This window comes from Chelonoidis abingdonii, chromosome 6 (genome assembly GCF_003597395.2).
Source record: "Chelonoidis abingdonii isolate Lonesome George chromosome 6, CheloAbing_2.0, whole genome shotgun sequence".
Classification (NCBI taxonomy): Eukaryota; Metazoa; Chordata; order Testudines; family Testudinidae; genus Chelonoidis; species Chelonoidis abingdonii.
In genome coordinates, this window is record NC_133774.1 from 41,859,441 (window position 1) to 41,872,200 (window position 12,760).

Genomic DNA, 12,760 nt, shown 5'->3' on the forward strand with positions numbered 1-12,760 from the left:
TTCATGCTGGTATCCCATCTTTTGGACACTAAGGTTCAGAGTGGGGAATTATACCATGGCAAGGCCTGACAGGCAAGATATAAAAAGGCTGACTGCTTCTTCCAGTGGTCAGTTCTGGGTGAAGCTAGGACAGCATAGGAAGGATCTCCCACTGTCTGAACTCAATAAGCCTCGCCATCCCAACACCTTTTTGAGCCAATAAAAGACTTTTTTTTGTTTACTTTGTGGGATGTAAGGCCCGAGTGGGCTGTCCTGAGTCAAATATTAATTTGACTGCTGTAAGATTGGGTGAGCCTGTGACAGTATCCCCCTTAACATGTGCATTAAAGATAATGGCAACCAAAATTTTCACATGGACTGTTAAAATTAGACTTGTGATGCCATGTTGGAATAGCTGGCTAAAAGTCCATTTACCTGCACCTATACCCCATTTTTAAAGTGATTTTTTTTTTAAACCAGGCTGTGTCTGTTACTGGCTATTTAGTAATAGTAAGATAAAAAGTATAAGGGATATCAGTTTTCATGTCACAGCATGTAAGCCAACCACTTAAGTGCCTGAGGTTAGGAAAAAATTTCCTCTGTATTTGTTATTGCAAATGTGTTCATGATAGAATTTTTACATCTTTCTCTGAAATATCTGGTACTAGCCACCCATGGAGCTGGCATAGCTAGACTGACCATTGGTTTGATCTAGGATGGCAGTTCATGTTCCTATGTCATAACGTGTGTGTGTGTGTATACAAGAAAAACCTTATGGGAGCCTTTCCATGTTTCATAACATGAATCAGTTAGGTGTGTCCTCGGCATTCCCATGAAGGTTTAAGAAAGTCTGAGCAGGCCTCTATCTGTGATCCATGGACAGAGCATTTTTATTATCCCCATCCTTTATATGACTGCGGCGTAAGTTTTGATCTAGTCAGAGTTTCTGACGTTACTACGCCTACTGAAACAGCACATACCTGAATAAAATTTTCAGCATCAGGAAAATGTTCTCAGTACTGAACATAATTGCTAAAAACGCTGCTTTTTAGAGCCATGTACTTTCAGGAACAAGAGATCTCAGTGGGGTGGATTCCACAGTTCATCAGGCAGTAAGGGAGGTGTCAACTCATAGATCTGGCAGCATTTTATTACTAACAGTGCACAATGCACAAAGCTTTAACCACTGGCATTAATGGATATTGCATGGCTTAGTCTCCATCTATTGAATTGAAAGTGCACCTCCTGCTGCCAGTCAGCATTAACCTAACCCTGATAATATCACCGTGTCTGCATCTGAATTGAGTTGCTGTTTTTCTGGAATCAGCACTCTGAGTCGCTTTTTGTGTTTCTATCCAGATCAAACACTTTTATTAAAAATCATAAGTGTGTTATTTTCCAAAATCCACACCTTGCATACGCTCTGCTTTATTATATTTAAAACACAAAGTTGTTAAATCTGCTGACTTACTACAATATTTTTCTCAGGATACAGAAGTTAAAATTGGCATAAAATCAAAGGCAACATGCTCCTCAAAGGAGAGACCATATCTGTGTAGAATACAGACTCCTTCCCTTTGTGTTAAATAAGAATGAGAGAGGTTTTTTCCCCCTCAAGATATAAATGTTTATAATGGGCCTAAACTCCCAAATAAAAAGTGGTCTTGTATTGCTGACACAGTTACACAAAAGCTGGAAGTAAGGGCATGGCCCTGTGCCCATATAATTCATATAGTGAAACTGCTGTTTTCAGTGGTGCAGGATTGGGGCCTTAATGTCTAGCTGTTTGTGCATCACCCTGAACATGGAGCTGTAGCCAAGGCTAAGATGGCTTTAAATACGGGGGCTCCCAGCAAACCTACAAAGAATGGATATTTGGCCACTTGTTACAATACTGACTGGTGCCAGTGTCATTCTCTCACTGTAGAGACGTTTAATATGGAGGTTGCCTTTCCCAAAATGATGCTTTAGCTCAGCAGACACAAAGAACTTGATGCTCCCACTGAATTCACTTGGAGTTTTATCACACAGACAAGCTGGGAGAAGAACGAAAGGTAGTAGCTATTCATGGTTGATTCCAGCCCATCTCTATTACAGGGCTGCCCAGAGGGGGTGGAAAGTGGGGCAATTTGCCCCAGGCCCCCATGAGAATATAGTATTCTATAGTATTGCAACTTTTTTTTTTATGGAAATTGCTTTGCCCCAGGCCCCCTGAATACTCTGGATGGCCCTGCTCTGTTAAATTCTTCTTCATTCTGTAAATAGGATTGTTCAGGCAGGTGCTATCACTGGCCAAAGTTGGGGTCAGAATGAGCACAGACAGGCACTATACTTGCATCTGTTATAATACAGCACAAGCCCTGGAAATACCCCTAATATTTTTATGCTGAATCCTCTCCTAAACTGACAGTATCAAGTGACTAGTTGGAGATGGCTTTCCGACTACACAAAATCACTAGACTAGACCGAGACACCCATATGCCTTTATTCAGTTTGTTTATAACCAAAAAGCAGATTTAAAACTAACTCTAAATGAAAAACTTATTTCCTAATGAAAAAACTCTAACATTTTAAAATAAGTGAAAATTAATTAATACTAAATTATAGTTGAATCTCTCTATAATCATATATTCCACCCACTTGAAAACCTAAAGAACTCAACACAATTTGTCATGATGATGATTACCAATGGGAGTAATAATAGTTAGCCATTTTTTCTAAAATGTACCAAAAAAAGCAAAAGTTTGGTTGGAGACTTAACAGAAAATAAATATTTAAGTTGGCACTGCAGCTGCTGCTACACCCATTAAACCCAAATTTGAAATATCAGAAGATTTTCAAAGACTTAAGTCAGATTGTCCCTAGCCCTTCTATATCAGTTCTTATACCATCCTCATCCACACAGTATCTGAGCACATTTCAGGAGTTCATTCAGCAGCTATACATTTGTCACACGCTGTTTGTTTTCTCATCCTCTCCCCACTTGAAGAAGAACATGCAGTGGGTTGTCTTGTTTTGGTAGGCTATGTAATTTTGTGGGGAGGTCTTTAAATATAGATATAGCTGTTGCTATGTGTCTATATTAGAGAAGGAAAAGTCAAAGAAATGTGACTTGCATTTAGAGGGAAAAGTGGTGAGAATTGTGAGGATTCTTAGTTCCTAAGGAGTTCACTCCACAGTCTTGAACCACCCCCAGAAAAAGTTCTCTCCTACACAGACAAGTTTTCAACTCATTGTTGAGATGTTGACCACAGTCTTCATGCCAGAGTTTTAGACAGTCTTTTAGATACCCTCAGAACAGGTCATGGAGTGCTTCGAAGATAAGGACTGCAATCCTGAAATTGATTTGAAATGCTAATGGAAACCATTGTAGAGAGTGGAGGACAGGTCTGATATATGTGCAGTAACCTGCGTGACTTAGGAGATGCTTTCAAGCATTCTCAGCTAGCTGGAGTTTCCTAAATGCTGAAGGCTTCATGCCCAAGTATACTGCATTGCTATAATCCATCCAAGAGGTGACATAGGTATGAATAATTGGGGCCGGGTCTTTGTCTGCCAGGGTGGGATGGAGTTTCCTAGCCAAGGAGAGATATGGTAGGAAGTGTTAATCATGGATTATACTATATGAAAGCTCAGCATCAGCGAGGAATCCAAGAGTACTTCTAGACTATAGACTGAACTGACCAGTTGTGGATGTGTATTGTCAACCAGTGGTGACTTTTGAAGAGCTTATAGCCATCGTGCATACTTTCCTCTGTCCATTAGCATCACCTCTGTCTTCTTCATTCTAGTACTGCGCTATCTTGGTGGTAGTGGTGTGGTGAAGTATAATGTATCATCTGCATATTGCTGGCACTTGAGTCTATGTTGTTTAACCAGTTAACCTAAGGGTTGCATGTAGATGTTAAAAAGGACCACAGAGAGAACCAATTCTTGTGGCACCCTGCAATTGAGGGATCTAGTGGTGAAGGTACAGTTTCCTATCTCTGCTTGTTGGGTGTATCCCTACAGGAAGGACTCCAATCATCTTAGCACATTACTCTGGACCCCATGTCCTCTTTCAGGTGAGGCAGCAGAATATCACAATTAGTAGTGTTGGATGCTGCAGAGAAGTCCAGGAGGATGAGAATGGATCCCTGACCTCTATCCACTGACAGATCATTCATCAGCACCACAAATGCAGTTTTGGTTCCACGTCTTGGCCTAAATCCAGATTGTGCCAGGTCTAGAATGTTAGCTTCCATAGATGAGCTGGTAGTTGGTGTTTGGCTCAGGATAAGGGGGATTGACGCTGGGGAGTGGTTCACTGGGCCTGAAATGTCCAGGGTGGGTTTCTTCAGTGATGCTTGGACCATTGTGTATTTGAAGGAGGAAGGCAAGATTCCTTCTCTGAATGAGGAGTTGGCTGTTTTGGTCAGGAATGGCACCAGTTGTTTATGACTCCATTTCGTTTTTCAGCAAAGTGGAATGATAGCTCTTTGCAGCACTTGGTGCTTGGCTCAGATCCAGGCATTCAGAATTAATGAAGTGCTCTACCACCCCGAGTCACTCCTTAGGGTAGGATTTGGCAGCCTCAATGGAGGCTAAAAGGAAGATTATCTTGGCCTGCAATACTCAGCATATGCTTGAAGGAATTTATTGTGGTTCCTGTGTGAATCACCTTTTGTTTGCTGCAATCAGTGCTTGAGTTTCCACCCCACTCTCCATCCCTTGCAGTGTGTCAGAAAACCAGAGAGATCAGGGTGGGGAGGAAAGGGCCATTTTGGGGCTGAAGCCAGTGTAGCATAGTAGCAATTCACTAGGTCCTCAGTTACTTGTCTTGTGAATGGTGTGCTGGACTTTAGCAGGCTTTGGAATTTGTTGGCATCCATGAGCCTTCATGGTCAAATTAGGATAACTGGTCTTCCTTGTTGCCTTGGTCTCTGAGCACTGCCTAATGAAGAGATGGTCCACCTAAGACAGTGACTGGATTCTGATGTCCTCTATCTTGACATCTGGGTGGAAAATCAGGTCCAGAGTGTGACCAGCTGTGTAGGTTGGACCAGAGGTGACCTCTGAAAGTCCTAGGGAGGCAAGTGAGGAGATGAGTTTTAGGGCTTTTGTATCTGTGGCCTTGTGCTGGGCGATTTCAACATGCATATCAACTACAAACCTAGTGTATTTTGCCACCGTTGCCAAAAAGATACCAGTGATCTCCTTTTTTAATTCTATAGATGTGCAAGGTGCACAATGATTAGGATTAGTCACCATGCTTCTGTTCAGGGGGTGTGTAGGAATTACTCCCACTACATGCCCTGGGCAGAAATCCAGTTGGCAGGGAGGATATGGAACAATGAGGCCAATTCTCCATCCACACAGGCCCATAGACCTGGCTACAACAATCCAAAGGATTTTGCAGCTTGCACGCTCATTTGTGTTCTGGGGAAGGATTTGAGATGCTATTTCTTTCTGGTGGTTGCTTGGGGTTATGCAGCTCATGGAGTTTCCCATCCTAATTTCTTTCAGTGCCCTCAAATCTCTTTTTCCACAAAGAGGTAATTCAGGGGAAGCTCCATCAAATTAATTTTGCATCTTCTTGGGCTTCCTGTCCCGCTTCTGGCAGTTTAACCACAGGAGAGGAGGATATGTCCTTTAGATTTTTGGCTTTGGCAGCAAACCCACTATGCTTGTGCCAGTTAAGCTGTCCACAAACTGCAGAGCTGGCTGAATAATGCAAGAAGCTATTCACAAACATCCGTTTGAATAAAACTTGTGAAATCACTTCATCGGGGTTCACAGCTTTGTTTCTTGTTTGCAAACATTAATAGTCACACATTTTTGTTCACAAGTGTAACCTGCTATTCATTGTGTGTGTCCCCCTCTCTCTTTCCAATCCACAGAGGATGTGAGTCTGTTATAGCCCCAGCGAGTGACTTTTTTGCTCAAGCAGGAGAGACTTGTGTTTTTTAGACCTAATTCCCTGATTCAATCCCCAGTTTGTCAGCCAGGATGGCAGCTGTCACACAGGAATGTTCACAGAAGGCAGAGTAGTGAATATGTGAAAATAAGTATTTTTGCAAAGTTTCCATCCTGAAATGATTTGTTCAAATTCCAGTTAGGAAATATCACTCTCACTAAATAACAAATAGTGTCGTCTTGTCTCTTGTCGGATACTTACATTGTAAGCTCTTTGATGCCATTACTGGATTCTTGTTGTGTATGTGCAGTAGCTAATACGATGAGGCCCTGATCATTCACTGAGGCTTCTAAGAGTTACTGCAATACAAATATTAAATATCAGTAATGAATAGTGAACATATTGAGTGAATAGTCACAGAGAAGACTGCAAGAAAAGCCATAGGATGAAATATGTTTGCATGAAACTTTAATCGTATGGTTTTGAAAAACATAATTTAGTAAAAATCAAAATCTGCTCACAAATTATTTGTAAACAAAGAAATTCTAAATTCATCAAATTATTATGAACAGTTAATACAGATGTAGCTAACGTTAATAGCATTATGGTGGGAAGTTAAATTGAGAACTATTCTAAAACTGACTTTTTAAAAATCTTTCTGAAAATTCTTTTGATTTCCTGATTGTTTGTTTTTTTTTAAACTTTGTCTCTCTTTTTTTTTTTTTTTGTGGGATATGTACTTGTTCTCATGCTAATTTCCCATCTCCCTCCACTTTTTATATTTTTCTGTCTTGGTATCTAGGGATAATCAGAAATCAGTCTTAAAGGCATGAAAGGCCAGCTGCCAAGATGAAAGATTAACTCCCTCTCCCCCCTCCCACACCCATATACACATTTCACAGTTGGCCAAGGCTGAAGTATTCAAAAACAGGTGCCTAAAGTTATTGCCCATTATGTGGATAGTCTCTGATATTGCAGAATGTCACACTTGCCAGCCCAGTGCTCTGATCCAATACAGCTAAACATTTTGTTCCTTTTGAGTTCCAGTGGCTAGGAAGGTTCTTCACCCCTTCCCCTCCCCACTCCTTTTTCTCTTCTTTGTTTTTATTGAACTATTCAAAAAAACAAAGCCAGAAAGAAAAGCACAGAAGAGAGAATACATGACATTATTATAAGCAAATGAAGCATGGGTTCTACTGAACAGCAATGTGTAGCATATGTAATACATGGAGTGCTATTTGCATTTTCAGCTAGTAAGCTTTAATGAAGAGTCCGGAAGAGTCCATTCTGTTATTTTGGGTGACACAGTTTGTTTGTAAGCCAAACAATGGAGTGAATCCAATGATCTACATGTATGTGCCATATGTGCGATTTTTTAAAAATATTTTTTTAGTGGATTTTGCCTGTTTTGGAAAACTTGTTCTTGCACATTTGTGATTATGTGGCATTGCAGATAAACATCTGGTCTATGTTCCTGGGTCCCCCTTATTAAAATGGCAGGAATTCCAGTGATGAACTCTGAAGATTGACATCTGCCCTCAAATTTGCTTCTCACCCAATACTTTCCACTTCTCTCTTCCTATTGTACAGCATGAATAGAGGAGCTGTAGTTGCCTTTGAGTGGGAGATGAAGCAAATCAATCACTTGTCACTCTGCAGAAGTAAACTAGTCACAAATGATGAGTGCAGAGTTATTGATTTCTCCCCTCTCCCCTGCAAGGAAACAGCTGTTCAAAGTTTACAAAGGAAAGAAGGCAGTGTGTGGAGCCTTCTTTCAGACTGGAGCCATATTACTGGTGCAGCAAACACCTCGGACACACTAGCACGACAGATTAGCCAAAGCTAATCATAACCTCAGGGGTGAGAATAGCCTGTGATTCTAGGTCTGACTCTTTCACTTAGTCTTTCTGCTTCTGTCTACTCATTGTAAAAGTAGTATAATACCACCTGCCTCATAGGGATTTTATAAGGCTTTAAGTAATTATTTAAAGTATTTTGAGATTCTCCAGTGAAATATTCTATACCAGCACAAAGTGGTGTTTATTTAGGAGGACTCAGTATTACATGTGAGACTATTGCAGGGAAAGGCTGAAGAAATTTGGGAGAGAATTTGAACCAACAAGAAAAAACAACCTCTCTCTGTTCTAGTCCTACTAACTATAACAAAACAAATGTTATACTTGCACATCTGCTGAGATAGGGTTCCGTCCTGCTCTCATTGAAGCCAATGCTAGAACTTCCATAGGTTTAAAGGGTGCAGGATCAGAGCCTCGTGGAAGATGGCACATGGTGATGTCTATTTAAAATTGACACCAAAGAGCAGACCTGGGGAGAAGGGAGGTGGCTAATAACACTAGAAATAACAACATGAGCTGTCTGAATACTGACAAAATTCTATTAGTAAGTAATCTATTTTCTGATAGACAGGAAAAGTTGACAAATATTGTTTGGCCATTTGTAGAGGTGGTCAAATCATTTTAAAAATATTGCAGATGATTTGTTAATTGGTGAGTGGGAGGGAACTATTGACAAAAATTGTTCCCTAACTTTATTCAACCAGCTATGCTAACGCTAACAAATTTTCATCACCTCACTCTCAAAGAGAAACCTATGCAATTTGGGACTTATGCCTGGCAAGGCTCTGACAAGAGGAATTTTCAGGTTCCATTCATAATAGTCAAAAGCAGACAGGTGGTGTTTCAGTCTACTTAGATCTGTGATGTCATCCAGGCCAGCAGACATTATGTGCATTATCTTTCACCGGGGCCTCCAAACAATAAGAAAAACATTTATTTTTCTCTATAACAAAGGGAATTGCACATGCTCTGGATGCCCACTTTGCTGATCATGAGCATAACCTGTATCTTAGATTTTTCTATCACGCTCACTTCATACTGTTGGCTGACAGAGTATGTCTACGCTGCCGACTCTACACCTGTTCAGGCATGGGGTTGTGCCCAACCCTCACACACACACCCCTGTCCTCACTGAAACCCCTGAGGCATATGTCCTGGGGCGAGTAGATGCTCACCTGAGAGGTCTCGGTATGTGCTCAGGTGAACTGTGGCCTGCCCCTGTACCTGCCCCATTTTCCAGTGTGGATCTAAGGAAGGTGGAGGTACCAGGTCTTGAGTTCCAGTAGACCTCCATTTCCATTCCCCCAGTGTTCTGTACCCACATCTTCCTGCCCCTCAGTAAAGGAAGTGGAAATCTAATTTGTCACACAATGACTATGCATCACCTTTAGATGGGGTGCTCCAGAAAAGGAGGTTCAGGCTGGTGGGGGAGCCTGAGAGGGAAAAAGGAGGGTCAGGCTGATTATAAAGGAGAGAAGGGGGCTAAGAGTGGAAGAAGTGGATCGGTCTGGGAATAGTGGGGTGCCTGAAAGGGGAAGAAGAGGGTCAGGCTGGTGAGGGAGGGGAATTAGCCATTTTTTTTCTGCCTCGCAGAGGTGGCTCTGACCAGGTCTGGTCCAGCCACCCACCACATCATGACTAATGACAAGGATGGATGGGCTAAACTTCAGTGAGTGGCATTGCTCAGGGCCACTCAGGTTTGATGCCCTAGCCAGATGCACAGGCAGGTCTGGCACCCAAGGCAGCTGGGCCTCTTCTCTGTCTAGTTTAAGGAAGATGTGGGGGGTGTAGGCCCAATTTCCACAGTGCGCAGGGCCCCAAAATGCCAACACAGTGCTGGATGTAGGGGAAGAGGGAAGGCCACAGAGGCACATGCGCACCTCATCTATGCAGAAGAGCCCCAGGCAGAGGATCTCCATGCAGATCTGGGGGCCACAATCTCCCCTAGAGTTATGCATCACTTGTTGAATGTTGTTTACCATTGTATAGAACATGAAAAGAGACCCCCCCCCCCATTACAGCGTCAGGCCTCCATACTGCAAGAGGCCAAGTCGCTTGTAAAAGTTGCCAAAGTTGGCATGATCAGATGTCCTGATTTTATAGGGACAGTCCCAATATTTGGGGCTTTGTTTTATATAGGAACCTATTATCCCCCACCCCAGTCCTGATTTTTCACACTTTGTGTCTGAATTGTGGGGTTAAGCCCTGAATTAGACACTGACCTTATCTGACATAAAGAGAAAACTATAGGAAGGAAACCTGCCTATGGAAAACCTCCACAAACTTTTATTCGTTATGTATGTGTCGCAGCCCACGTATGCTAATTTAAAAAAAAAATGTTCACAGAAAAGGACAGAAAGAGGTGATGAGCAATTCTAGCTCTGTTGAACCTGAAGTGAAAGCCAATAATAACCTAAATGATTTCAGGAGCTTTCAAGAGCATTTCTCCATTTTCTTCAGCTAAATTAAAATGAACCCACATGCTCAACTGGCTTAAGCAAAAATAGTTACCATGGTTACAGTGGAGTTATTCTAAATGTAGTACAGTATATGAAGTAATCAGCTAAAATGACTATGTACAAACTGATGACAGATGGGCATGCAAGTTAAAAATACCTGGTAAACAGAAAATCCCCTCAGTAAAAATAAATCTTTAGGATTTATGCCTCTGTCTTTATTACGTAATTACTGAGGTGACAGTAATAGGAGAGGGGGTGAAAATGAGCAGCTGAAATTTCATCCAAAGCATTTTAGTGCTATTTATGAGGCATCAGATACAAAGTAATAAACTAATAATACATGTAAACAAACTAATCACGTTATTATAAAAGTCAGAAGAACAACTTGTTAGAGAAAGTACCACTTGGGAAGCATAAGGAACATAAACCAAAGAAAATGCATTGACTGATACAAAGAAAAGAATCCAACAGACAATATTTTACCAAACAAGCTACAGTATACAATAAAGCCCCCACTGGCCCCCTCCTCTTCCAAGTTTACTACCCTTTCCTATTTCCACATCAGAGAATAGTATCCAAGCCCTTAACAAAAGAACACCAGGAATTGCTGCTGTTTAGAGGAAAGTAATTTGGATTGTAAAATGGACCTCTTTAAACTGATCTCATCCATACCTGTTTGCTCAGCCTTCATATTCTTATTCCTCTTTCTTGGTCTGTGTCTGAGATATAAATTCTGTCTTTAGATATGCAGAAGGGGAGTTATGTATGTGAGGGCAGGATTTGCTCCTAGAGTACCTGACTCTTTATAGAAAACATGGAAATGCATTTTATTTAGAAATATGCCTATTTATATCTTACACAGTACATGTTCTTTTATTGCCCTCTGTAAGAGAGTAGAGAAATCTGACCCTGTACCTAGGCAAGAAGGGATTAATGGCCTATCCTGAAGATAGGGGCTGGAATCAACCTCAGTCTTCAACATTTGCCAAAATGGTCAAGCCTGGAAGAAGAGCCTCCAGCTGCATTTAATAACCAGGAGAGGACAGATTATATAAAGGTGGGTGAAGCAGGCCTCAGTGATGACTGTCCAAACAATGGAACACACATCCTTAGACGCAGTAGGCCTGAGAACTATAGACAATTCGCAAACTGAGAGCTTTTCTTGAAGAGAGTGCTTTGCCAATAAACTGATTGACCATTCTCTGTGAATGGGACAGACTGTCCCCTGGCAGTTCTGTAAGGAGAGGCACAGCCTCAATGTTCATTTGATTTGTTTTCTTCTCAGGAAGGGATCTCAGCCTGGACAGTGGGACTTGGTAGGTTGATTGGCTTGTTTGAATTAAGAGGATGGATGATGGCATCTTCCCTCAACTACCACCACCATGTGCCCATTAACGCTAGCTGTGGTTAATGAGCATTCCCAGATAGGACACCTGTATGTCTGTCTTGTATATTGCTAGGAACACCTGTCTGAGAATGTCATCTCTGTTTCTTAACAGTTCATTTGTTCCTGCTGTTTATTCCCTTAAGTGAGATAACTATTAATAACGGAGAAACTCGGTAGATTCACATGTTGTTTGAGTAAGCATTCAAAATGTGATTGTTTATCAACAGCTCATCAGAGTGATCTGAACTTTCATAGGTAGTGTGACCAGACAGCAAGTGTGAAAAATCGGGATGGGAGTGGAGGGTAATAGGAGCCTATATAAGAAAAAGACCCCAAAATTGGGACTGTCCCTATAAAATTGGGACATCTGGTCGTTCATAGGTCCTAAATTGTAGATACCCTAAAAAAAACATGGTAGACTCTAGACACAAACTTATTAGTTCAGCGAAAACAGGATGTTTGGAAAAACTATCAGCAATAGAAGGAGGAAGCTTGTCACTCAAACTGGAACTAAGCTTTAGCTGTAGTGCCCGCTACCACACCCACTTGACAGAGTAGGATCTTATTAATTTGCACTGATAACTGGGAGACTCATTGCAAAGTATGGGTTTGGGAATTAGTACGTAAGAGAACGAACAGAACAAATGTGAGGCGACTGTTTCACAGTGCACCCTGTTCCTTTGTTTAGATAACTGCCATTTAGTTTTAATTATATCACAGTATAATAATGAATATTCTGTGGTATTACTTCACTGCTTTTTCCAGGGATATGATCCCACCCAAATACACTATGTTGTGGAAAATTGACCACATGATTGATTTTGGATCAGATCAGCCTGAGGCTCCTTTATTGATTAATCAAACATGCGTGCACGGGGAAGTCAGCCAAGGCAGCGGACACCCCCCGCCCAATAGACAAAATACGAAAGCTTATATAGGATATGTGGCAAATTGCCGGTACTGTTCTCTGGATCTCGCGCTTTCTCTTCTCTGGGGTAGGTTCAGGGCGATATTGCTTGCCTCTGAACCAGTTCTTAATCACTCCCCTAGTGTCCTGGGAGGAGAGGAGTGGAGAGGGAGGGACCTGGGCCCGCCCTCTACTCCAGGTCCCAACCCAGGGGCCCTGGGGTTGTGGTGAACCACTTGACTAGCGGTTTCTTCCCCTGGGTTACTTCCCTCTCAT